Below are 24,919 nucleotides of genomic sequence, written 5' to 3' on the forward strand. Positions count from 1 at the left end.
AATACATTTTGTTACAGCCCTGAGAAGGTACATAGTGCTCTACATAGCAATGTACAGGCACAGTGAGTCACTACTCAAATAACTTACAATCCCAGTTGTGTGCTTGGAGTACAGGGAAATAAAAGGACGCCCAAATTATCAAGAAGAGCTATGACTGGGATTTGAGAGAGGCTCCCACACTTCAGAGGCAGTGACATTACCAATTATCTACTCCTCAGATCACTTCACAGAAGTGTTATGCGCAACTTGACCATGGAGTTTGGAGCAATACCCATCTCCTGTTACTGTACATCACCAAACAAAACCAGGTAGCCAAGATTGGAGGTAAAATTGGGCAGCAACTTCATCGATAAACAATTGATATCTGCCAACGGGTCCTTAAGCAGATATCTGGCCCCCTGTCACCTCACCATGGCCAGCTTCCTCCGCCAGGTGCTACCCAGCATCCAAAGACCACCAAAATGTTAGCCACCAGTAACCGCTATGCCGGCCAGCAGATACGGCTTCCTTAACCACTTTAGACCCAGTTCCATGTCAAACATTAATCAGAGTCACTGCTACCATAAGAGATTATAGTTCGTGCGTTGGCACTCGCGGCAAAAATAAATTGCAGACTCCCTATGAGGCTGCCCCTAGTGCTCGCGTACGGAGTGCGATGCGGGGCCGCGTTTTTAAAATACAAAATTGATGATATCAATTTGTTTACAGAGGGGAAAAAAACATTTTCAGACAGCATTCGAATAAGGTCGCGTTGGCGAAACCGACTTGTTCTTGCACAGGAATAAAAATCAGTAACAAAAAAAACAAAACAAAAAAAAAAACAACAACTTGACAGCAATTACATCTAAGGAAATCAATTACACTCCTTTTATCCATTATGTGGGGCTGGGTTTGGTCTACAACATGAAGTGCTGTCTTAACTTGAAGACTTTCTATATTAGCAATGGTCTAAAATACAGGCATATATATAGTAATATATACCAAAAAGAGTGTACAGAGTACACAGAAGATCCCAAATAATAGCGCACCACAGACCAGAGTGGTATTAAATCGTGGTCCAAAATGGGCGTCTAAACAAACATATAAAATAACTGTATTACACATAAATGAATAAAATCGTGAAAATTTTCCCTAAGTCTCTAAAATAAGAGAGAAACAAGCCTCTACCTTGAGAGTGTATGGGACCAGTTGGACCTAGGTGGAAGGCATAAAAATATGCTATAGTATGGTGCTGTCATAGCCGACATGGTGCTATTTATATTTATTACAATGCCTCTACCTGAGGGATCTTTTTGTTAACCTGATTCACATGTCAGAACTTGTGCTGCTATATACCTTATACTAAGAAGTGTGTCTCCTACACGTATACCAGACTGACTAACAGTTTAGTCAACCTCACTGCTACTAGCTACTTACGCTTACTCCATTCAGTATCCGATATTGTGGTGAGCGCGGGGAGTTGTTTCCGACGGTAGTTAACGACAGATACACAGAGCGTCAGCCCCACTGACATCTTAAGGGCATAAGCTATATCTTATAGCAACCACTTTATTTCACATTGCCCGCACTGCACTGCATATCGGAATCACACTATACCACTGCTTTCTACTTACCTTGCTGGTCATTCGTCACAGGGGCTTTCCGGAGGGGGATGTACCCGGCACCTGACGCCGATCGACCTTGAAGCGGTCACATGTACTCACGTAAAACTTTACAGGCATTCTAAGAGCACTGTAAGAACAAGACAATATACAACAGCAACTTGCCCTTCCTCCACATTGCACCTTGGTATACCGCTATCCAATGGTTATCACTGTACACCACCATAACACCTACAGTGTTCCTCAAGAAACTCCATGTCAGAAACTGTACTGCTATATACTTAATTACTAAGAAGCATGTCTCCTATACATGTACCAGACATGTACCAGACATGTACCAGACTGTATAACAACTTAGTCAACTGCACTGCTATCTGCTACGTATACTTACTCCACTCAGCATCCGATATTGTGGTGAGTCGCGGGGGATGTGTCCGACGGCAGTAACCGATCGATACACAAAGTGACACTGTGACTCTGTGTGACACCACTGGCATCCTTAAGTCGAAAGCTACATCTCATAGCAACCACTTTATCTCACATTGCTCGCACTGCACTGCATATCAGCATTACACTATACTACCGCTTTTACTTACCTTGCTGGCCATCTGTCACAGGAGCCAAATGGAGGGGGTATACTCGGCACTTGATGCCGATCGATATTTGGAGCAGTCACATGTACTTATGTAATACCTTACGGGCATCCTAAGAGCGCAGTTAGAACAAGACAATAAACAACAGCAACTTACCCCTAGCATTCCATTACCCAACGGATATCACTGTATACCACCATAACACCTACAGTGTTCCCCAAGCTACTACACTAGTGGAGTTTCATAAACATCCACAGGGTTCCGGCTACAATTGGTACAAACAGCAGGGTTCTATGTAGGCTCTGCTGTGACCACAACATACTACTGTCCGGTAATCACCAAATAAACAGTGCCCCCCAAATCGCCCTACTGTACACCACACTGATCATAAAGTCGCATATATATATCCTAAAGAGATTATAGAAACAAAGAACAACGATTTATCCTTGCTCTGTATAGCTCTCAGCAAATCACCACCCTGAGGATAAAGGGATATACCCCCGTATGACACAATTATTATATACAGTGTGGTCTCAATAGATCTATTACACAGTACACTGATCATATGATCAGCAAGAGAAAATTAAATCTGCTTTGCAACAACTAATAGACAATACCTATGCCATCACACCTATAAGGTTTTACCATTTATACCATAAGCATTCACATGATACTCTGGCAATCTGTAAGTAATATATGAATACACGAGCAGCTGGATATTTATCCATGGGATCTGCGATAAGCGTAGTGTATACACACTTCACCTCATACTACCGTATATGCCTTAGGAGTACGATACAGTGAAGCTCCACGAATCTGTACCTACTATATAGGTGATCCACAGGATCTAGCACCTTCATAAGGTGACACTTATGTACACTACCACAGGCATATGGTATAGGCAGTACTCACATTGATACTCCTTCTATTCATCAGTTCTGCACGTGTTCATTTAAGGTACACTTTAACACAATCTTACCTTAATGACCTAGAAGCCATCTATTAGCAGATCCCCAATAGCTATCTGATAAATTATCAGATCCAATCATGGTGGCACATCTCCTCTTACACATTCTGGGCAAATAAACTGATATATTAATATCTCTCCCCCCATGAACTTTACAAGAGGACTGTGTCCTAGTTCTGGATTTACCAGCACCATACTATAGCATATTTTTATGCCTTCCACCTAGGTCCAACTGGTCCCATACACTCTCAAGGTAGAGGCTTGTTTCTCTCTTATTTTAGAGACTTAGGGAAAATGTTCACGATTTTATTCATTTATGTGTAATAAAGTTATTTTATATGTTTGTTTAGACGCACATTTTGGACCACGATTTAATACCACTCCGGTCTGCGGTGCGCTATTATTTGGGATCTTCTGTGTACTCTGTACACTCTTTTTGGTATATTCTACTTACTCCCAGGCAGCACGCGACCACTCTATTCCCTGGGGGCTTGAGCGAGGTAACACATATTTCGCCATACATATATATAGTAATAATCAGGTAGCGTGTCTTCATAATTGGAAAGCACTACTGTTTTTCTATATATTCTGTATTTAAATGGAACAAATACATAGGCAGTCAAGAAACACAGTGACCAAGTCCTATTCACAAATGTCCTATTCACAAAACTATGCCACATTACAAATTTAATGACAGTACTGGCAAGCTCACTCCACTGTTAACTAGTTCTGCTTCGCGGAGCCTCCGTTTTCTTTAGAAATGTGGAAAGTACTGGGGACAAATAAAGAAAACAAGGACTGGAATCATTTCACATATGGAGCCAGGTTGGCATTTCTGTAATAAGTTGTGGATACTCGTGGTTCATTCAATCATGTTCTAGGAAAAATTAACCAGAGGTGCAGTGTACATGGGTTGGGCTTCAGTGAAAAATGTTAAAACCATCCCCCATCAAAAAGCCCAGAACCGCATTGATGTGGTGTGCAGCAGCATACATGGCACTAACAAACCCAGGCATAGTATTGTATTATTAAGCTTCTGTATAGTTAGTGTTTAAGTGTGTGAATGTGGAGAATGCAAGAATAAGAGTGTACAACCATTCAAAACTCTATGGTGGCAACTTACTAAAATATCCCATGGGAAAATCCAGCGCAAAGAGCAGCACCATATCTATCAAAAAAAGGGAAAAACTCATAAGGATTCCCACTCTTGTAAGTTATAAAAGGACCTGTGATACAGCCTTCGCTTACCTCCTCCAAACCAGAGCAGGATGTCCAAGGTCTTACCCATCGGAAAACACTCAATTTAGTAGATCTTTCTCCTCAAAGTCCTAGTACTTCTGAAGAGTATGGATAGCCATGACAAGTAATGAATTACAGAAGCACTGTGGTGAAGGAGGGGAAGGGGGGGGGGGGAAGCGGACATTGGGGGTTGAAGAAGGTCTTTTGCATTGAAGTAGCCGTCCGTGTTGCTCTCTGCTTGAACCTAGAACCTCTGAAAACCCACAGTTCCCCAATAAATTTGCCCACTTGTCCAGTGGACACAACAAGGGAGCAGTGGTCAGCCTCGACATGGCAGCTAATAGAAAGCCTCGATGTCATAGACATTGGTATTGGTGACTCCAGTTAACTTTTCTTTTTTAGTTCACCAGAGCTTGGAGAAGCTCCCATTTTAGGTAATAATAATTATTATTATTATTATTATGATAATAATAATAATTAAAAAAAAAGTAGTAGTTTGGGGTGTTTGCAGCTTTAGGACAGCAGGAAATCCCTCCCTCAGTTTAGGGATGCAGACAAGTTAAAAAGGAATTGCTGCTAGAACACATCTCTCACTTCAGCCATATGCTACTGAAAAGCTAAAAGCTTGTTTTAGCTGTGTGTTGCACTAACCCTGCTTGAGCTATGCTATGTATGGACCGGTAATGGAGCATAATTCAGCATTGAACAGCTAGGTTTTCAAATAGCCTTCTGAGCAGGATGTTCGTATTAATGCAATCAGCTTATATTATTACACAAAAGCACAGGAACCATTCTTGCGGTGCCAGTGCATGACTCTACACATTTCATTTAATAGTGCGCACACAAACACACACACACAAAAAAAAAAGTTTAAAAATACTGACCCCTAAAAAAAGAACCCACTGTATGATGTAGAGTTTGAACAAATCCAACCCTACTGTACCTTAACAGCAAGTTAAAATGTGCAGTGCCCCTTTTTATTCACAAATGTAGATCAGCTTCAAAAAAATAGTAATATGCAATATTATGTACAGTATGCATATTGTATTAGTAGTTTATGGGGTGGACAAAAATATAAAAACTTCAGGAGCCTGAGTGTGGGGGCTGGGGGGGAGGGGAGTATGGAGAGAATGGTCACAGCAAACCCCCCCAAAATCACCACCACCACTGTTAGTGGCAGCTCTGTAAGAGTGTGTATATCTGTGACACAAAACACACAAACACCCCCTTCAATGACAAATTAGCTGCACTGTCAAAAATGACAGCGGCTGTGGGCATAGTCGCAGAATGCTCAGCACTGCACGGAACGGAAATGGAGAGATCACCCCAGGCTCCCAGAAGCGGAGGCTTAGGCCTCCTGCGTGACTACAGTTACAGCAGCACGTGTAGTTCCCTTAGTCATAGGAAAAGGGGGCTGCACCTGTATACACTGAGAGAGCAAAACCTGACCATGTCAGTGTATAGTGCCGTCAGGTTATGCTGTGTGTCAGTGTATAGTGCCATCAAGTTATACTTCACACTATACACTGCCACACAGCATAACCTGACCGCACTATACACTGACACACAGCATAACCTGACGGCACTATATACTGACACACAGCATAACCTGACAGCACTATACACTGACACACAGCATAACCTGACGGCACTATACACTGACACACAGCATAACCTGACGGCACTATACACTGACACACAGCATAACCTGACGGCACTATACACTGACACACAGCATAACCTGACGGCACTATACACTGACACACAGCATAACCTGACGGCACTATACACTGACACACAGCATAACCTGATGGCACTATACACTGATACACAGCATAACCTGACGGCACTATACACTGACACACAGCATAACCTGACGGCACTATACACTGACACACAGCATAACCTGACGGCACTATACACTGACACACAGCATAACCTGACGGCACTATACACTGACACACAGCATAACCTGACGGCACTATACACTGACACAGAGCATAACCTGACGGCACTATACACTGACACACAGCATAACCTGACGGCACTATACACTGACACACAGCATAACCTGACGGCACTATACACTGACACACAGCATAACCTGACGGCACTATACACTGACACACAGCATAACCTGACGGCACTATACACTGACACAGAGCATAACCTGACGGCACTATACACTGACATGCTCAGATATGCTCTGTGCCAGTGTATACACCTATTCATTTGAAAATATTTCTTATTGTGGCCCTCTGACAAGGAGACAGGTACATTCTGGCTCCAACTCCCATTCAGGTTGGCCACCCCTGGTCTATATAATGTTTGTATGTGTAGCCCCCTGTAAACAGCACGGGCTATACCTATCTTCCTTCTACTGTGATAAGTCCTGTTAAGATCAGGCGCCAGTAGTAATCATGGGTTTTCCCCCTTCATGCCCTACCTTGCGTGATAGATGCAGGCCTTGGACTCTGCTGCAGGCGTGAGCAGAGGGGAGGTCTTGCTGACATCATGGGAGGTGGGACCGAGACTATTTAGCAGCCAGTTCCTGTAAGTGACTGTCTGTCTGTTCTCACCCAGCTCTGGAGCGGGTCTGTCCAAGGAGTTGGAGTGATAGACCAAGCTCCATCCTGGGAGCTAGCCAGAGAAAAGAGCTGGGCCTTACATTTGGAGAGCGAGCCAAGCTCAGGTGGGACCAATGCCCCTCACCCCGAGGCAAGGGTGATGGGGAGGATTCATCCCCCGCCCAGAATATACCCTCTGCGGTGGGCAGTGGGGTATTGAAGCCCCAGCACAGTCCATCCTGACGGAGAGCATATTTGGAGGGAAGGAGAGGAGGAAAGGACTGTACCGAGGGGAGAGTCTGAAGGCTGAGAAGCTTGCTGTTGTTGTTGTAGCTGCAGGCTGCTGCTATTGTCGGGCACGCCTAAGAACAATAAAGAGAGACTTTATCTTTTACCACAAAGACTGTTGTGTGATTCTGGAGTATCCACCGTGGGACCAGGGTTCACTCTTCTATACAGGTCCTATCCCACATCCCTGGGAGTATAGAGGATGGAGGCGCTGCACCACCACTAGAAGAATGGAGGCTAATACCCCAGAAGCCAGGTCCTGTTGTCCCCCATACCATCGCGGGAGACTCAGGACCTCCTGTTCCACGCAGGTACGCACCACTAAGTACAGTAAATGTAATCCGCCCTCACACACCCTAGATATGTCAGATGAGTCTAGGGGGGGATATGGGTTACATCTGTAATAGTTGAGCAAGATAAATATGAATTACAACAATTCAGAGGTCACAAACGTAAGGACTGCAGCGCCGTATTTCTGTGTGTGTGTGTGTGTGTGTGTGTGTGTGTGTGTGTGTATATATATATATATACACACACACACACACACACACACACACACAGTGGTTGGCAAATCACCAAAAAATCTACTTGCCGAACACAAAAATCTACTCGACACCTAGTACCACACGTGTGCTGCTTGGGCCAATAGGAGCTCGCCACGATGTTAAATCCACTCGCCCGGGGCATGCAAATGTATAGGTTTGTCGAACAGTGTTTGTGTGTGTGTGTGTGTGTGTGTGTGTGTGTGTGTGTGTGTGTGTGTGTGTGTGTGTGTGTGTGTGTGTGTATATATATATATATATATATATATATATATATATACACATATACACATACTTATACACATATAACACACACAAAATAATGCCACAACTTAACTAAAAAGTGTGAATTTGCGAACACTGTTTAATCTGACGCAAACAGAACGTGCTAACAAACTAATAATTACAATGAGAAAATATGGGGGTAATAATTTAGGAGAAAGGGGTCTGTATATTCGTACATATAAATTAGTGCTGTGTGTATTTGGGGTGTGGTGTAAGGATTTGGGGGAAGTGCGTGCTTATTTTAGTGCCCTGCTGGGACATGAGAAACCCCTTTCACACACGTCGAGGTGGGCAAGTGTGATACAGTAGGTTGAGGGTATGCAATGTATTTTCATGCTGTGGCTTTGTTCATGGAGCATATGAAATATCATGGCTTCAATTGACTTGTACGGTTTGGTATGTGATCAGAGTAAAGGGGAGGTTTACTGCAAGGTACAAGGAGACATCCCAGCTAACAATAAGAGCCCATATCTCATCCACAACAAAAGAAGAAGACCCAGAGAGCAGATGGCAGACTCAGGTGTGGTAAATTTACAGTGTACATAAATGTAATTAAATGCACAATTCAGAATGCCGATAGCTCAGGATGTGATGTGATGCAGCTGAGCACCAAAAATTTACACGTTTCCTTGATTGAGGTGGAAGGTCTCTGGGGCAAAAAAACAGAAGCCACTGCCATGTATCAATGATTTTATACCAACAGATCCATGGTGTAGTGGGTTTATTGCTGGCCGAATGATCACGGAGACAGTACTTTTTACCAACATGTTGTATTTACCAAGCATGTTGTAGGGAGCAGGTCATGCTTGTATTTCTTTATGTTCCAACTTGATTTATGAAAGCATTAGTTTTAGTAGGAATCTTGTTTAACCCATCTGCAGTTAAATAATGATTACATCCAGCCACACACCGTTCTCCCCGGTGGTAATGCTACCTATCCCTTACATCTCCCATATTTTCTGACCATGAGCTGTTTAAGTTCTGGACCCTTGGAGAAAAGCGGCAAGTCCGGTCGTACTGGAGATGAACTCCACTACGCGCAGCTTGGCTCGATCATACGTAGATTAATTTGATGTAGAGTGATGGTTTCAGTGACAGAAGCACAGCGTTTCGGGAAAACCCTTCATCAGGTCACATGGCTCTTTTCGCCACATAAAAGGGTTTTCGCGAAACGCTGTGCTTCTGTCACTGAAACCATCACTCTACATCAAATTAATCTACGTATGATCGAGCCAAGCTGCGCGTAGTGGAATTCCTCTCAAGAACGACCGGACTTGCGGCTTTTCCTCAAGTATCTTGATGTTACCACGGATCCCCAGCTCACCTGTACCAGATCCTTTTCCCCTGCATCACAAAGCAGTGAGTGCCCACTACCGGCAAGTTCTAGACCCTGGCTAAATGAACTTAAGTTAAAGTTGCCCCTGTCCTGCAGGGTGTCTTTCCCTTTATAGCATAAGAGTGATATTCCTTGCAATAGACCCGAATTGACAAAGAAGTATTATTCCATAAGCACCGTATGGCCCACTCACTTGTCTTATGGAATATTTTAGGCTAAAGCTATTAAATTCCAGGCATTATTGAAATTCCTGCTCTCCGATTGGATAATTCACGGAATTTTAACCATTCAGTAATGGCCTGGAATTGTTGGCACCCTACCACGTTTTTTCAGCCAATCAGCTTTCAGTTCTCTTTACAAAGAGTGATATCAGCACTCAGACAGGGGAGGTGATTGGACAGGAGGCACCAGCAAGGCACTGACTCCTCCCCCACCCTGCCTGCAGAGAGCTCCGCACAGGAGAGTGAGGGGAAAGGTGTGTGTGTCTGTTTTGTTTTTTGTGGGTGTAGAGGGGGGGGGGGTTGCAATGTGTGTGTCTTCAGTGTGTTTTTGTGGGTGGAGGAGGGGTGCGAGTGCTGTGTGCAGTGTGTGGGTTTACAGCGGGCTGCAGTGGGTGCAGAGAGGGAGTTGCTGGTGTATGTTTTGTGGATGTAGAGGTGGCAGAGTCTGTTTTGTTGGTTTGTTTTTGTGTGTCTGTGGTGTGTTTTGTGGTTGCAGAGGGGGGGGGGCTACAGTGTGTGTCTTCAGTGTTTGTTTTTTGTGGGTGGAGGAGGGGTTTTTGTGTGTGGGTTTACAGAGGGGCTGCAGTGGGTTAGAGTGGGGCTGCTGGTGTGTTTTGTGTATGTAGAGCGGGCAGCAGTCTGGTTGGTATGTGTTTGCAGTGTGTTTTTTGGGTGTAGAGGGGGCTGCAGTGTGTGTGTGTGTGTGTGTGTGTGTGTGTGTGTCAGTGGGTGTAGAGGGTGGAGAAGGGCTGCAGAGTGTGTTTTGTTGTGTGTGTGTCTGCAGTTTTCTGAGTTTACACGGGGCTGCAGTGTGTGTTTGTGGGTGTAGAGGGGGGTGGCAGTATGTGTGTATAGAGGGGGGGGCTGCAGTGTTTGTGTATATAGAGTGGGGCTGTCTGTATGTACTATTTCCTTTTAATAAACTTGCAGAAAAAACATAAGAATGTATATAATCGTGCTTATAAAAATCAATATGACTACAAAAGTGTCTCTTTATGAAAAATGTAAAACAAAAACATTAAATAAAGCCTACATTTAGCCTAGAATAGTAATAATCCCCTCAAACAGGGCATTACTGGCGAGTAATGCCCTGTTCTTCGAGGATTATAACTTTAGTGCTTAGTGCAGTAAATATCGGCCATGATCTGTAATAGAGCAACTGAGCTTATGTCGTGATACAAAGCTCATATTGCAGCCATGCATTTTTAGTGCTGAAGTTATACAGCAAGTATGTTTCTATGTTTAAACCATTATTTTCAAATGTCTTTAACTTAGAAGCCCAATTTATCAGACAATGATGATCAAATTTGAGTAATCGGATGGTGCCAAGTTGCCATTTAAAAATAAATTGGAACCACACTGTATGCGATGTTGGTCAGTGTCATTGAAACCATCTCCTTTGTGTAAATACAATCTCTATAGTATAGAATAAAGGGGCTGGTAGCGACTTCTATGCCAATGAGCCAATGCATAAAAAAAACCTATCCATGAACACAAAGCATTATCTGAATTTATTGAGAAAGACGCATTTAAAACCTTTAATTTCCGTCCGGCGCTAGCGATCATGTGATCACTTCCTGGTTCCGGCTTAGTTTGTGGCCAGCACTCAACGTGCGAACGACACTTAGGAAAACGAGCAAAAGGCCATGATGAACAGAGTACGTCATAAGGGCACTGAAGGGGTTTATGCTCAATATGTATTGAACCAAATGGCTCCATCAGAAATGACCAGTGAAAAGGGAGTTCATTAAACTGGGATCATTCCTTTAAATGCCCGGAAACTCCCACTGAATCCAAAGAGATTGTGTGCGATTTGTGCCCTGAATATCACTACTGCAGTTTCAGAAGTAACCTCCAAAAGACAAGAGACGATTGTTTTGTTTTTAAAGGCAAATAAATCAGGGCTTGGACTTTCAGATTTTGGCACGGTGGTGATGGCAGAAACGCGTAAAGCAGAACAGTGTTATCAGTTGCTGGGCAGGCACCGCTGTGTTTAACAAGCGATGTAAACAATACAAACATTTGTATTCATCACAAACTTGTTTCAGATCAGTCCAAAGTACACAGATATTAACGGTGGTTACTCTGTGTCTTCGTTTCTAACACGATTGAAAGATGCAGTGTCACCTAGCAACAAATTGTGGTTTCGCTTTTATTTATTCAGCAAGTTGCACACCAAATGGATTCGAATTCTACTGTACTGGGTGAGCTTTTGGTGCAAGGATGGGCTGGTTTGGCCCTGGGATATCCCCTGGTCCAGGTAAATGGAACATTTCTTAAAGGGCAGTTCCTCCTAAAACCAAAGTGAACTAATTCCAGTGATATGTTTAAGGGTTATACAGGCATACCCCGCTTTAAGTACACTCACTTTAAGTACACTCGCGAGTAAGTACATATCGCCCAATAGGCAAACGGCAGCTCACGCATGCGCCTGTCAGCACGTCCTAAACAGCAATACCGGCTCCCTACCTGTACCGGAGCTATAGAGACTATAGAGCTTGTTACAAATGCGTTATTTACATCAGTTATGCACGTATATAACGATTGCAGTACAGTACATGCATCCATAAGTGGGGAAAGGTAGTGCTTCACTTTAAGTACATTTTCGCTTTACATACATGCTCCGGTCCCATTGCGTACGTTAATGCGGGGTATGCCTGTATATGGGTAATTGTATTTTTCGATTACTTAGGGAAGGGTTTGATTTCTTCTGGCTAATCCCTTGTGTGTGATGTCACGGTGTGTTCAGCAGGTGTTTGTACAGCCAGAGTCCTACCCCCCCCCCCTACCCATAACTTTATGGGTTCTCCGATAAGGACATGGTGGAATAAGGGTAAAGCTATCACTTGACCGAGTACCTCTTTCCCATTCAGAGGCCCATAAGAAATACAAGAAATATCAATAAAATGCGGCTTACTATTTGGTGGTCAGGATTTGGACTCGGGGAAAGCTCAGTCGTAACCATTACGGTCTCCCCCACCCCTACACTGCCCGTTTGTAGGGTTATGTACGTAGGGAGAGTTTTCGCTAATTTGTCCAATCTTGACCATCATACAGAGCACTTGCCCGCTCAGCCCAATGACACACAGAATGCAGATTTGTAATAATTTAATGGGATATGGTTACATAGCTGCCTTATACATGCAGCTCCTTCCACTTACAAGGGCTCCTATCATGTAGCGGACATTTAAGGTTGAACCAGACTGGCGAAAGCAAGTATTGTTTTTTTTTTTTTTTTTTACCAGTGACACCAAGGGGATTTTCTATCTATTTACCCGGGACACTTAAATGCATATTTAACCCCACCTACTCCAATAGCTATTGCATTGGTGGGCATTAACTAGCGACATCTGGGTTTTCGGGCATATATCATTGTAGGGCTTTTAACCCCCTCCACTGCGATAATACCTGCACATGTGCAGTGAGGCACTGTTCTTTCTCCATCCTTAGGAACGTCCGCTACCCAGCGGCATTACCATTCAGCCCACAGCTCCTACAGGGGCAAGTCTACCACTAAAATAATTTGTTTTAGTTTTTCTGAGGTATATTCCCCTATCCAAGAAGCACCTGTTTGCCTGGCAGCTGGCCGCTACCTCTCCTCTCCCATCTGCAGAGGAGAGAATATATATGGACAGCTCTACATAGCCCAAAAGAGATATTTCTTCGCAGATTGGCAGTCCTGACTATCCTAGTGGTATCTGGAGACCTGTACCTCTAGTAGTACTGCTATTTCCCCTGCCCACGACAGCTTTCTGCAACCTCCACTAGCAACACTCTGACAAGGGTCATGCGACTTGCTTTTACCCTTTACCAGTTATCTAGACACAGCAGACACCTGGTGGTGTAGATATTTTGTGTGTGTCCAACACAGTTCTGTATCGTTTTACGCCTTTTTAATTGTTGTCCCCATTTCGGTTTAATGTGATCCCCATTCTTTTGCTGTATAGGGGACATTTGCTTGGCCTCATCTCACGAGGGCTCATTGTTCAACCATATGTTCACACGGACCATCCATCAACCTAGTGAATACACCTGGTTATATCACCACAGGTGATACCATACCATTTACTAGGTACTGTTACTCAGCCTACCTGCTACTAATAAGACTCGCATTACATTATATATATATTTTTTGAGCAGTACGAGTGCATGCCATTGGGGCTTCCCTGTCTTCTCCCCTCCTCAGGAGAGCAACTGCTAACATGACCTCTTTTTTTCCTATGCCTTCAATTGTAGACTATTACATTACAAACTAAAAAAATGGAACTGCTCACTTGGCTTTCTTAACATTTGTATGAACTGTGTGCTCTTGTCTGAGCTGCCTTTGCAGAATATCTGCATAATACAGCTTATGTATCGAATAGGCATGGCTCAGCATGTCTGCCAAGACTACACTGCATAACCTTAACTGGTTTGCTATGTAAACCGTAACCCAAATAATCCAGGTATAAATAAGCATTATAGAATAAGTTATTTGGTTAATTGCTATTGCACGACTACCATTTTTATACCTTCATCATGAAACCCTTCACCAATTGCCTTATTTCTACAATACAATGGATTATAGCATAAAAGCGGTTTCTACAATAAAATGATTATAGCATAATTGCAGTCTCTCAGAAAGATTGGTGCTTTCATTAAAACTTCCCTAGCCTAATTCTACATTTTACATTTAAAGCGGTTGCTGGGGATCCCTCGGAACGGAATTATTCTATATTCACAACCAGGGATCGCCTGATTCCGGAGATACTTACAGGTGAAAGAAGACACTTTATTATACAACATACCGGTATACATTTTTAAGAGAACCCTGCAAGAAAGTGAACACCTAATTTTCTAAAATGGTAAATTAGCAGTAATTAGAATATTGAAATTGCTGCGTCATCTTTCTTCAAGTAGGTATAACCTCCTTCGTGAAAACATTTTTCTACGTATTAAAAAAAATGGCTATTAATAAAAATGGAATTGCTCTCTCCAGTATTCCCTCCCATACTCCTATTGTAGGAACTTTTGCATGATAAATAAATGCTCTCCCGAATGCTTACATTTTTAGGGTAGGTGGGTTTACATTGTAATCTTCAGCACAGCACAGCCCTCTCATCACCAGCCATACTAGGTGTTAAGAATAACCAATGCACTTTCACACATGTGAGCGCACCCAATTTGCATATGAAACGAATGCTGGGTGGTTGTCTCAGAAACTTGGTCCAGCTCATGAGAAACACTGATCTTGGGCAGGAGCAAGCACAGTATGTCTGATTGAATTATTTTCTTGCTACTGTTAAGATTGAAGGCATTTAGCTTGAACATGAAACGATACCATTACATAAACCAACTAGAAACTCCACAGGGGGGTGTTCTATAGAACAATGCGTATACAGTACTTTACCGTGACTAGAATACATGTTGCAAAGGGGTATTTTTGGCAAATACGAATTAATGTTTGTGTACTTTCATCTAACACTCAATACACTGGATAAGTATTGATGCTGAACCTGAAATGAAAGATAACGGTTTGGTATAGAGACTTCTCTGCAACCTGTCCCTTCTCATGGGAGAAGGAGCGGCTCAATGAGTAAAGACACTGACTGGCACTGAGTTTGAAGCAGAGGTGCCTGGTTCAATTCCCGGTGTCGGCTCCTTGTGACCTTGGGCAAGTCACTTTATCTCCCTAAGCTCCACGGGGCAGGGACCTGTGCCTGCAAAATGTCTCTGTAAAGTGCTACGTAAAACTAGCAGCGCTATACAAGAACATGCTATTATTTTTATTACTGTATTATTATATAATATATAATAAATATAATATATATTATATAATTGTCAACAGAGAGAGTGCAATTTGGAAATCTTGCCATGGTCTTTCATCTTATTTTTCCTGGTCATGCCCTGAAGGGACAGACGCTGGGAACTCTATATTTTTTTTTGTTGCTTCATTTCAGTTACAACCATACCCAATAAATAAAATACAGAAGAACATTTACATGAGTGTGTATTTGTGTCGGTTTTGCACAGTTCTGTTTCTCCAACTCACTTTAACAAGCATTTGGGGACTTCTCGTCGTAAATGAGAAGAGGAGGAGCTTACAAAAGGTGGAGGGGGAGGAAAGCCCAGAAAGCTAAGTGACTGGACCAAACTGTTCGGAAAATTTGGAAAGATTTGCAAAGCATGTTTTATTTAAGCAGCTGAAGGATTTTAGTCGACAATTTTGCCAATTGGCCCCCAGTTAAAAGATTGCTGTCTCAAGCTATGTTTTTTTTTTTTCTCTCTTTTAATTAGAATTGGATATTTTAAAACTTTGGAAAACCCCCACATTATCCCCTTTGCTGCTAAAGAGGCCAGCAATGCACTGAAAAGCAGATTTAGTCCAATTAAGCAGTTATGGAGAAATATGTCACATATTATTTGCAGGAACTCTTGTATAAATTACCATTACATTTTATAATTTTATTTTTTTATGAACTACATGATTTATGAAAACTTCCAGCGCACTTTTGTGTCAGAGAAATACTAGCGTAAAACATGTTCAGTAATTCTCTAGCATTGTAATTATCCAAGGACTGATTTAGACCTCAGGACGGCAGCTGCATTGTTCCCTCTTTTAGGCTCAGCATTACTAAATAGTAGAAAGTCTTTGCTTAAGTCTTTGTGGTTCAAGTGCAGTCCTTAAGAACCACCAACAGGCCAGTTTTTCATGGCAATACACATTAAGGCGAGCTGCCTTGGTGGGGATCAGAATGAGGTTATTTGGTTGTGTGTGAATTACAGAGATTGTGAAAAATGACTCCCGGGATGGAAAATTCCAGAGTGCCTGTGTTGCAGCACAGCGCTGTCAGACCTGTCAATCACTGTCACAAAAGCACAAGCTAGCCTGCGAACGAACAGCAGCACGCGTCAGTGTGCACCACAGATATACCCTGAAACACACAGCCGCGAGGGTGTGGGAGGAAGTGCTGTGCAAGTCACTCCCTCACCCCCCACACCCCCCACACCCTGGCCTTCAAATTCTGTCAGACTCCTACGTTTTTCCATCTTTCTTTCCACCCCTGATCTAGCGTGTAACTAGTCCGCGAGTACTGAGCTTCGACCAGCCTAGCAAACGTTGTCAATATTTTGTAACATTGTCCCACTTAGCAGGTGTATATTGAAGTTGCAACAATACTCAACCAAGTAAGAAATAACCAACTTGTTTCAAATATTGCTACATAAATGTAAGAGCTATTTCATAATTTGCAAAATTGAGCATCCTTACATTAGTATTATTTCTGCTGCTTTAGTAACAGAAGAAGGCTACAATGATTTTAACTGTAATAATGGTAATGTCAGACTTTTAAAGAGGCAATCTAAACATCTTAACATTTATAAAAAATATGCAGCCTTTGATTGCTTTTATTGAAAACTAAATACCTAAGCCAGGGGTGAACAAACTTTTATTGCTGCATCCCCCTGCTGTGTCTCCCCCGGTGCTCGTGCCCCCCTTACCTTAGTGCGGGGGTTATGTGACGTGATGTGACCCACGGCATCAGAAGCCTCTGAATCTCGGTAAGTAGACGTTGCAGAGGCCTCGCACGGTCCCCTGGCATTTAATTTAAATGCCTTGGGGAAGAGCGCAGGGCCTCTACAACCGCCTGCGACCTCCAGACAAATCTTGCGCCCCCCCCAGTGTACGCATCCCTGACCTAAGCTATCGATCGAATAGTTATTCCATGATCGATCAGCAAAATCCTGTTTCCCAGGGTTCACTAAATGGCTGCCTTTCAGCTTCAAATCAATCCTTCAGTCAGTGTAACTCAGCAGCTACAATATACGTGCATAACAGATATAAATAACGCATTTGTAACAGGCTCTATAGTCTCCCCGCTTGCGCACAGCTTCGGTACAGGTAGGGAGCCGGTATTGCTGTTCAGGACGTGCTGACAGGCGCATGCGCGAGCTACCTTTTGCCTATTGGGCGATATGTCCTTACTCGCGAGTGTACTTAAAGTGAGTGTCCTTAAACCGGGGTATGCCTGTATTGGTACAGTTTTCAGCTCAAACAGCTGGGACTATTGACAACAAATTATCACAAACAGGAAAGTGTTATAAATATCTTGCACTGCTGGGTTAGTGTGCAAAAGCCTTCTATAGAAATCAAAGGATTCTCAGTATATTAAAGTAGCAGTCCAAGTTAACGTTTTAGTAATTTTTTTTTTTTACCTTAAATATATACATCAATACAATCCACACAATAATAAGTAATTAGCTAAATTGCTGATCGATTGGCAAAGACTCGATCAGGGGTTCACTAAATGACTGTCAGTGCAGCAGAAGAGGACCAAAGATGCAAACTTCTGTGGGGGAGATCATGTGACCAGGCAGTCACTAGATATAATTGGTGCACTGTTAGGCTGAGGCCCCAGAACCTCCGCTGCATGCGCGCCCGCGAGACTGGCGGCGCGTGCAGCTGATTCCCCAGTCTGCAGGGAGCTGCAGACCAAAATACCGAGGGGGGGCGTGGCGGGGGAGTGACGGAGGCGCGGCCATGACGTCACCCGGCAGGTTCATCCTCATTGGCTGAACCGCCGGGGGCGTGGCTTAGCGCTCCATAGCGAGTCCTGCTCTCAATTCTATTGAGAGCAGGAGCAATTTGCGCCACAGTGCTGCGGCCCCCCCTAGCAGCGGGCCCGGCGCCATTGAGGGGAGGGCTCTCGTTGCTGCAGCGTCCGCCACAGCGGGCGCTGCAGTAGCCAGCGGGGTCCAGCCCTTATAGAGAGAGGGCAGAGCTCCAAAAGGGGTGTGCCAGAGCCTGTTTCAGAAGAGAAAGGGGATGCAACTTTGTAAATGGTTGCAATATAAACATAAAATGCTTGTTACATTATAATATATTAAAATTTTTATTTAGAGTTGTTTAAAAAAAAGAATGCTACAAATATTTTCTCAAATTACAGAACTGATTTATTACAAAAAACACATCTAGGATATTGCTTGGTCTGCAGCTTTAAAACTCATTAAAAATGGCATTAAGAGTTGAATTTTAAAATAAAATAAAAAAGGTAGTAAGTATTATTTAATACTACAGAATTATTATAATTTTTTTTAAATCACGCATGTAGGATTCTGCATGGATTGCTCCTTTAAAGCAGCTCTGAGAACAATTACAAATCAAGGCTGCGTTTCATGGAAGCTGAAATTAAATTCTACAGATATAAAGAATTCACCAAAAAGGTGTAATAAAGGGAAAACCAAGAAAGAACACACACACACAGACACACACACAGACACACACACACGCAATGTGAGATCTTAAAATTGGAGAATTGTTGAGGTTTCATTTATTCTCTGCATTGTGTAGGTAAATCGGATCAACCGGGTTTTAAATCTATAATTCCATCTAAGCATGCTATATAGATAGTACAGTATCTATTCTTTTTATACAGGTCACTGTATAAACACTGTTTTTTAACACATTTCATTTAATAATGCCTTTTTGTGGCCTATACCCTACTCCTCGGATGGATGTGAATCAAATGTAAAATTCCACGCTTAAATCACATTATGCATTTGGCTGGAAGATAGAAACTTCATACCCCAACAGTAATGCGATTACCTACCCATCCTATTCGACATGCCAATTATTATTTTTATGCAGTATACATCATCTTCCTGCCTGCTAACACTGCAGTGGAAATCTATTAAGAGTCTGGCTAATTCAAGAGAGCGAACAGTATACCTAGTCTTAATGACTAATCAAATGTTCAGGGAGAAAACTGTGCAGCAATGAGCATGCATCATTATTTCAACAGATGAGATTGTGGATTGATCGCAACCACAAATCCTGCTATTGTCACACAATGGGGGGGGGGGGGGGGGTAAATGTATTGAACACAGTGTGATTGCCATTAATGATCAAGAACAGCATTTCACAAGTAGTGCCTATTCCCACTATAGACCCCAAAAATCTAAATACGATGTGATGGCAGTTTTTTCATACGCAATAGGAGTATATGGCACCATAAGAGCACTTGCTAAACATAACAATTGGTGATAAAGTGTTAAATGATATGGGTGCACAGACATGCAGAAAAGATTAAGATATTCTCGATCAGCATTATAAAATAGACATGAATACAGTGCTGCACAGCAATCCAGTTTTTGTTACTTCCACTGATAATAATGTAGGTTTCACAACAAGAGCACCATTCGGCCACAACCGCTTTTAGGATTGTAATACAGCTTAGTTTATATGATCAATTTTACGGTGACTTTCTTTTTCGTTTTGAAAGCTACACGAAGCTTACGTACATCTTTATCTAGGACGCTTACTCCCCAGCCAGCAAAATACAAACTAGAGCAGCATCTCTCGAACATGCAAGCTACTACAGCATCCTGGGAGAAATCAACACAAGGATGTTTGCGTTAAAAGAGAGAGACACACACACACACTATCCTAGAGACAGTGCCTGGCTGTTGGCATGGTTCCCAACACTTCCCTTCTTCAAACCGCTAGAGAGATGTCATATTTCAGCTGCATTGATAATTACAGAGGGACCAAGTTTGCTGTAAACTGCAATTCCAATCTTAGCTCTGACCACACTCAGCCACCTAAACATAATGGACCACAGTGTAAGTCTTTGTTCTTCAGTTGCTGTCACATTAAAAGGCACATGAAAGAAATGAGACAAGTCTATATTTACAAGGGGGCGGATGAATGATGAGCGTTACAAATGTATTCCAATACACAGGGCTCTGGTGTCGTTTTTATCCTTGACGTGCCATCAATTCACTTCACTGTGACTTTCTTTTTGGAGGTCACTTGCAATAGAATGTAATAAAAAAAGGTGAAACCAAGGATGTGCTTTGGAGTAGCTGCACTGCGGTTCCTAAATGGAAAATAAGTGCCCAGCATTTCAAGAGTTCTAATTCAAAGATGTCCTTAGGAGGATTGACCACACATTATCTATGGTGAGCAACCAGGTCACACGTCCCCCTCAGTGAATACAGGTAAGACTGGTTCTATAGTGCAGGGTGTGGGTAACCGGTGCATCATAGAGAATCAAGTCCCCATAATAAATGATAAATTCCTCCGTTAGGACCACTGCAATGTTATAGTGAGCAGCAATAAAACACCCTAATAGGGCTGAGGGACTAGTACCTAGTGCTGACAAGCACAATAAGAAGTACATAGATTGTCCCATCCATTATAATGTAGAAAGTAATAATGTGCAAAGAAGACTCACTTTTTGCATCCAGGCTTCTTCAAAAGAGCAGTCCCATCGGGTATCCTCAGCAGCGTGCAATCCACCAGGCGAGGTGAATAGAGAGTAGGTAGACAAAGGCAGTGCCCTGCCTAAAAAAGTAGAGGAGGCTCCTCCACTTTTTTAGGCAGTGCACTGCCTTTGTCTACCTACTCTCTGGTTCTATAGTGCGGGGGCGTGCAACGCCGTGCACACGCGCGGCAATTATAGATGGCTGAGGTTAGTCAGCCCTTCTATACAAGGGCCGCGCGCACGCACGGTAGGGAGCGTGGAGACGACAGACAGCGGGGAAGACCAGAAAATAAAGATTTTGCGCCGCTACTGCCGATTAAGAGTGTGTGTGTGTGTGTGTGTGTGTGTGTGTGTGTGTGTGTGTGTGTGTGTGTGTGTGTGTGTGTGTGTGTGTGTGTGTGTGTGTGTGTGTGTGTGTGTGTGTGTGTGTGAATGAGTGCACAAATACATTTATTTTTTATTCAACTTTCTTTTTCTTAAAAAAAAAAAAATTATTTAAGCCATTATTTTACTCACACAATTTATGCACACACACACACACACACACACACACACACACACACACACACACACACACACACACACACACACACACACACACACACACACACACACACACACACACACACACACACACGAAAAGCATGCGGCACGTGCGTTCTCACATGCAAAAGCGCGCGCATGGTCGCAAACAGTATAGAACGGCCCTTAGCTACTGTAACTGGGCTTACCCACTACAGAAGGCTTATATGGTCATGCAAAGTGTCACATTAATAGCAGTAAATGTCATAATAATATTAATAAGGTGAGACAGACAAAGCGAAGCAAATTCATTTATATCACTATACAGCCGGTCCTCGCTTATCCGACGGAACGCGTCCCGCAAATCGCCATCGGATAACAGACGGTCGAATTGCGGATTCATGTTAATTCGTCGTGTCGGATAAGGCATTCGAAGCAAAGCGGACAGTCGGACACCGAAGACCACCTGTAGTTTCCTATGCGCGATAACTCAGTTCCAGTGAGTTGACCCAGACAAAAACAGTACTCATAGTAATAATAAATAGCTTGTATTTATGAAGGAATACTTCAATTATACTAAGCCACCAAAGGGAAATAGGGGCGAAAAAGAACAGTAATATTACGCAATTACTGGTTGGTAAATGATTTGCTCATAGTGAGAGTAGTTATTCCAGGCAGATATTATATATTAATTAAGCAATATTCTGACCCAGTGCAGTGCAGTGTCGCAGGAAATCCACGGAAAACTTTACATGGCAGATTTCAATGCATAACTGGAGTATAATGTGGCTGCCAGTGCAAACGTATCTGTTATGGTCCAATAATGCCCAAACTTACGAAAGACAATACTCTCAAAACAGAGCGGGGTGCAGGGGCCGGATACTCAGAGACCAGAGCAATCAGGTTAAACGTTTTTGATCTCACTGCACCCCTTTTAAATTACAGTGGGTGTCATTTTTTTCTTCGGAAGGTGCAGGCAGTTGAAGAGTGGCCGGGATCCCACGTCTGCCACGTAGTTATACTTGGAGCGGGATATCTTCGGTTGCCGCACTATTCTAATAAAGTCTAACACCAGACAGTAAAGCATAATAATAGGGGGAGACGGGTGTCATGATAGAGAGGATTTGGCCCGGGATTAAAGGGGTTACACCCCATTTGGCCACCCTCTACTCTCACCTGGGAAGCAAGGGGTTAACTGGACTGAGGTCCAGTAAGGTGTTTTTTACCTTGCTTCAGTATCCAAATGTTTATCCCCCTGTATAACTGGTGTTATCCTGGTGTTTGCACTCACACATACACTAGGGCTGATGCGGGAGGGAAGGGGTTAATGTTAATTTTGTGATTATAGCCCTCTGTTCCCTTTTCCCGCCTTTTCAGGCTCCATTTTGCAGCCGTCCATAGGTCGCCATTGAGCCTCCATGCTTTCTAATGGCAGAAGTAGCGGTTTTGGACCTGTTTTCCAGCGACGACCAGCAGGTGGCTTCCGAGAGGAGGAGCGGCGGTTTCCCATTGTAAGTCAAAGGGCTCATTGACTTCAATGGAGATTCCTCGACGCCGGCCTCGAGGAACAGGTTGGCAGCCATCCAAACCGCAGACCGCAAAAGCGGATACAATGTCTTTGAAAAGAGTTTAATCACTTTGGTCAAGTTCAAAGACAATTGGCGTGGGAATCTTAAGTTCTAGGGCCCCTGGGAATAAAGTTATTTTTGTCCCTAGCTCCTAGGAACCCCCACACACGATCCACACCGGGTCCAGAAATGAGACCCCCGTAACGGGTCGAGCGGAGGAGGGTCGCTCCATTGACTTCAATGGCGGAGCGGCGTTCCCATTGAATCTAATGGCGGCGTGCGACATGCATTGTCTATGGCGGCGCCGGCCATTGATTCCAATGGGGAAAAGCCGCGTGGCGTAAAAACGACTAAGTGTAAAATGATAAAAAGTGTAAGTCCATATCTCCGGTTCTGGAATGACCAGGGGGATGGGATTTGGGTGGCATGTAGCCATGTTCCGGCTTTAATGCATGACCCTTCCTAGCCCCCTCCGACCAACCAGACGGAGTGTGGACGAATGTAAAGATTGGTGTTTTTTCTCATAGACTTCAATGGCGGCGGTTTCTCCATTGAAAGTCTATGGCGGGAAACTCCATTGACTACAACGGCGGAGTTGCTCCATTGAAACCCATGGCGGCGGAGCCCGTTGTTTTCAATGGGGATTTAGTGAAAAGCTAAGATTTCTTTTTAGCTTAGATTTTTATAATAAAATATGAAACGGTTTATGTGGTATTTGTATAACTCCCGTTCCGAAGGTCACAGCGGGCTGCAACTTGGACCCTATAGTGTACCACTTACGGCATTAAGGTCTGGAAAGTTTGGACCTGCTGGACCTACCAGAACCGGGTATTTTAATATGTGTAGATATTAAAGTGTATATGGGATTTTGGATCTGATCTGAAAATGCAGACCCCATCTGCTATGCTAATAAGGCAGGAAGGGCATCCTGAAAGAATTATCATAGCCCTGTGATCAAGGGTGATCAAAAGTTAACTGTCCTGATTGTTTATACCAAGGGCAGGAACAAAGGGACTGAGTGTTTTTAAGTGTCAGCCTTCACACTTACAAGGGAAGGCAAAATCTCCTTCAACGAGATTTTTCTAGCCAGCTCCGCGCCTTGGTTGTAAGAGAGGGGGTTGAAATGGTATTTAAACCAGAGTCAGTCCTTACTCAAATGTCTTCATGCATGGTCTTCATGATCTTTATGTATTGTCGTGATGTCTACATCTGAACCTGAATTATGGAAGAAATGGCCCATCCTGTATCCTGATGGCTTTCTTGTCCTAACCTTTAAGTGCTATATTTTTTCTGTTATTTGTATATCTTGTTGTGTTCACCTTTTTCAGGGAATAAATTATATTTTATCATATCTAAGCCTCGTCCAGTTCAACCCAGTTATGTTTTTGGTGGTGTATTATTATAGGCTGTCACAAAGTTCCCGTCACAACGGTTTCCACTCTCTCTCTATAAATAAAACACACAAACCAGAGGCGGAACTAGCCACTGGTGGGCCCTAGTGCAAGTGTAAAAAAAACAACTCCCACTTGGGGCAATATATATATATATATATATATATATATATATATATATATATATATATATATATATATATATATATATATATATACACACACACACACACACACACACACACACACACACACACAAACCATGCTGCTGCTTTCTTTAGTCGACGTGCTGCAAATATAGGCAAATTACATAGTCAATGTACTTTAAAATGAAATACTGTAGTATCCACTGTTTGAGAGCCCAGAAACACGGTGCTCTAATCTTCGTAATACTGTAGCCCAGTAGAATATAAATCCTTAACCCCCTAGGAGAAACCACCATTGGAGCAAAAAACACTGTCCGTTTGTACCAAGCTCTCTTTACTGGTATTCCCCAAATGTGAACTTACAAAAAAGTTGTTCTACATATCTTAAACAGAGGAGCACTACAGAAGGA

General features: G+C 43.0%; 1 protein-coding gene across 1 annotated transcript in view; it reads right to left on the minus strand.

Annotated features, from left to right (window-relative positions):
• WDFY3 (WD repeat and FYVE domain containing 3) overlaps positions 1–24,919 on the minus strand; it is a 321,115-nt gene that overhangs the window by 251,357 nt on the left and 44,839 nt on the right. The gene's annotated exons all lie outside the window — the stretch shown is intronic.

This window comes from Ascaphus truei, chromosome 1 (assembly GCF_040206685.1).
Source record: "Ascaphus truei isolate aAscTru1 chromosome 1, aAscTru1.hap1, whole genome shotgun sequence".
Taxonomy (NCBI): domain Eukaryota; kingdom Metazoa; phylum Chordata; class Amphibia; order Anura; family Ascaphidae; genus Ascaphus; species Ascaphus truei.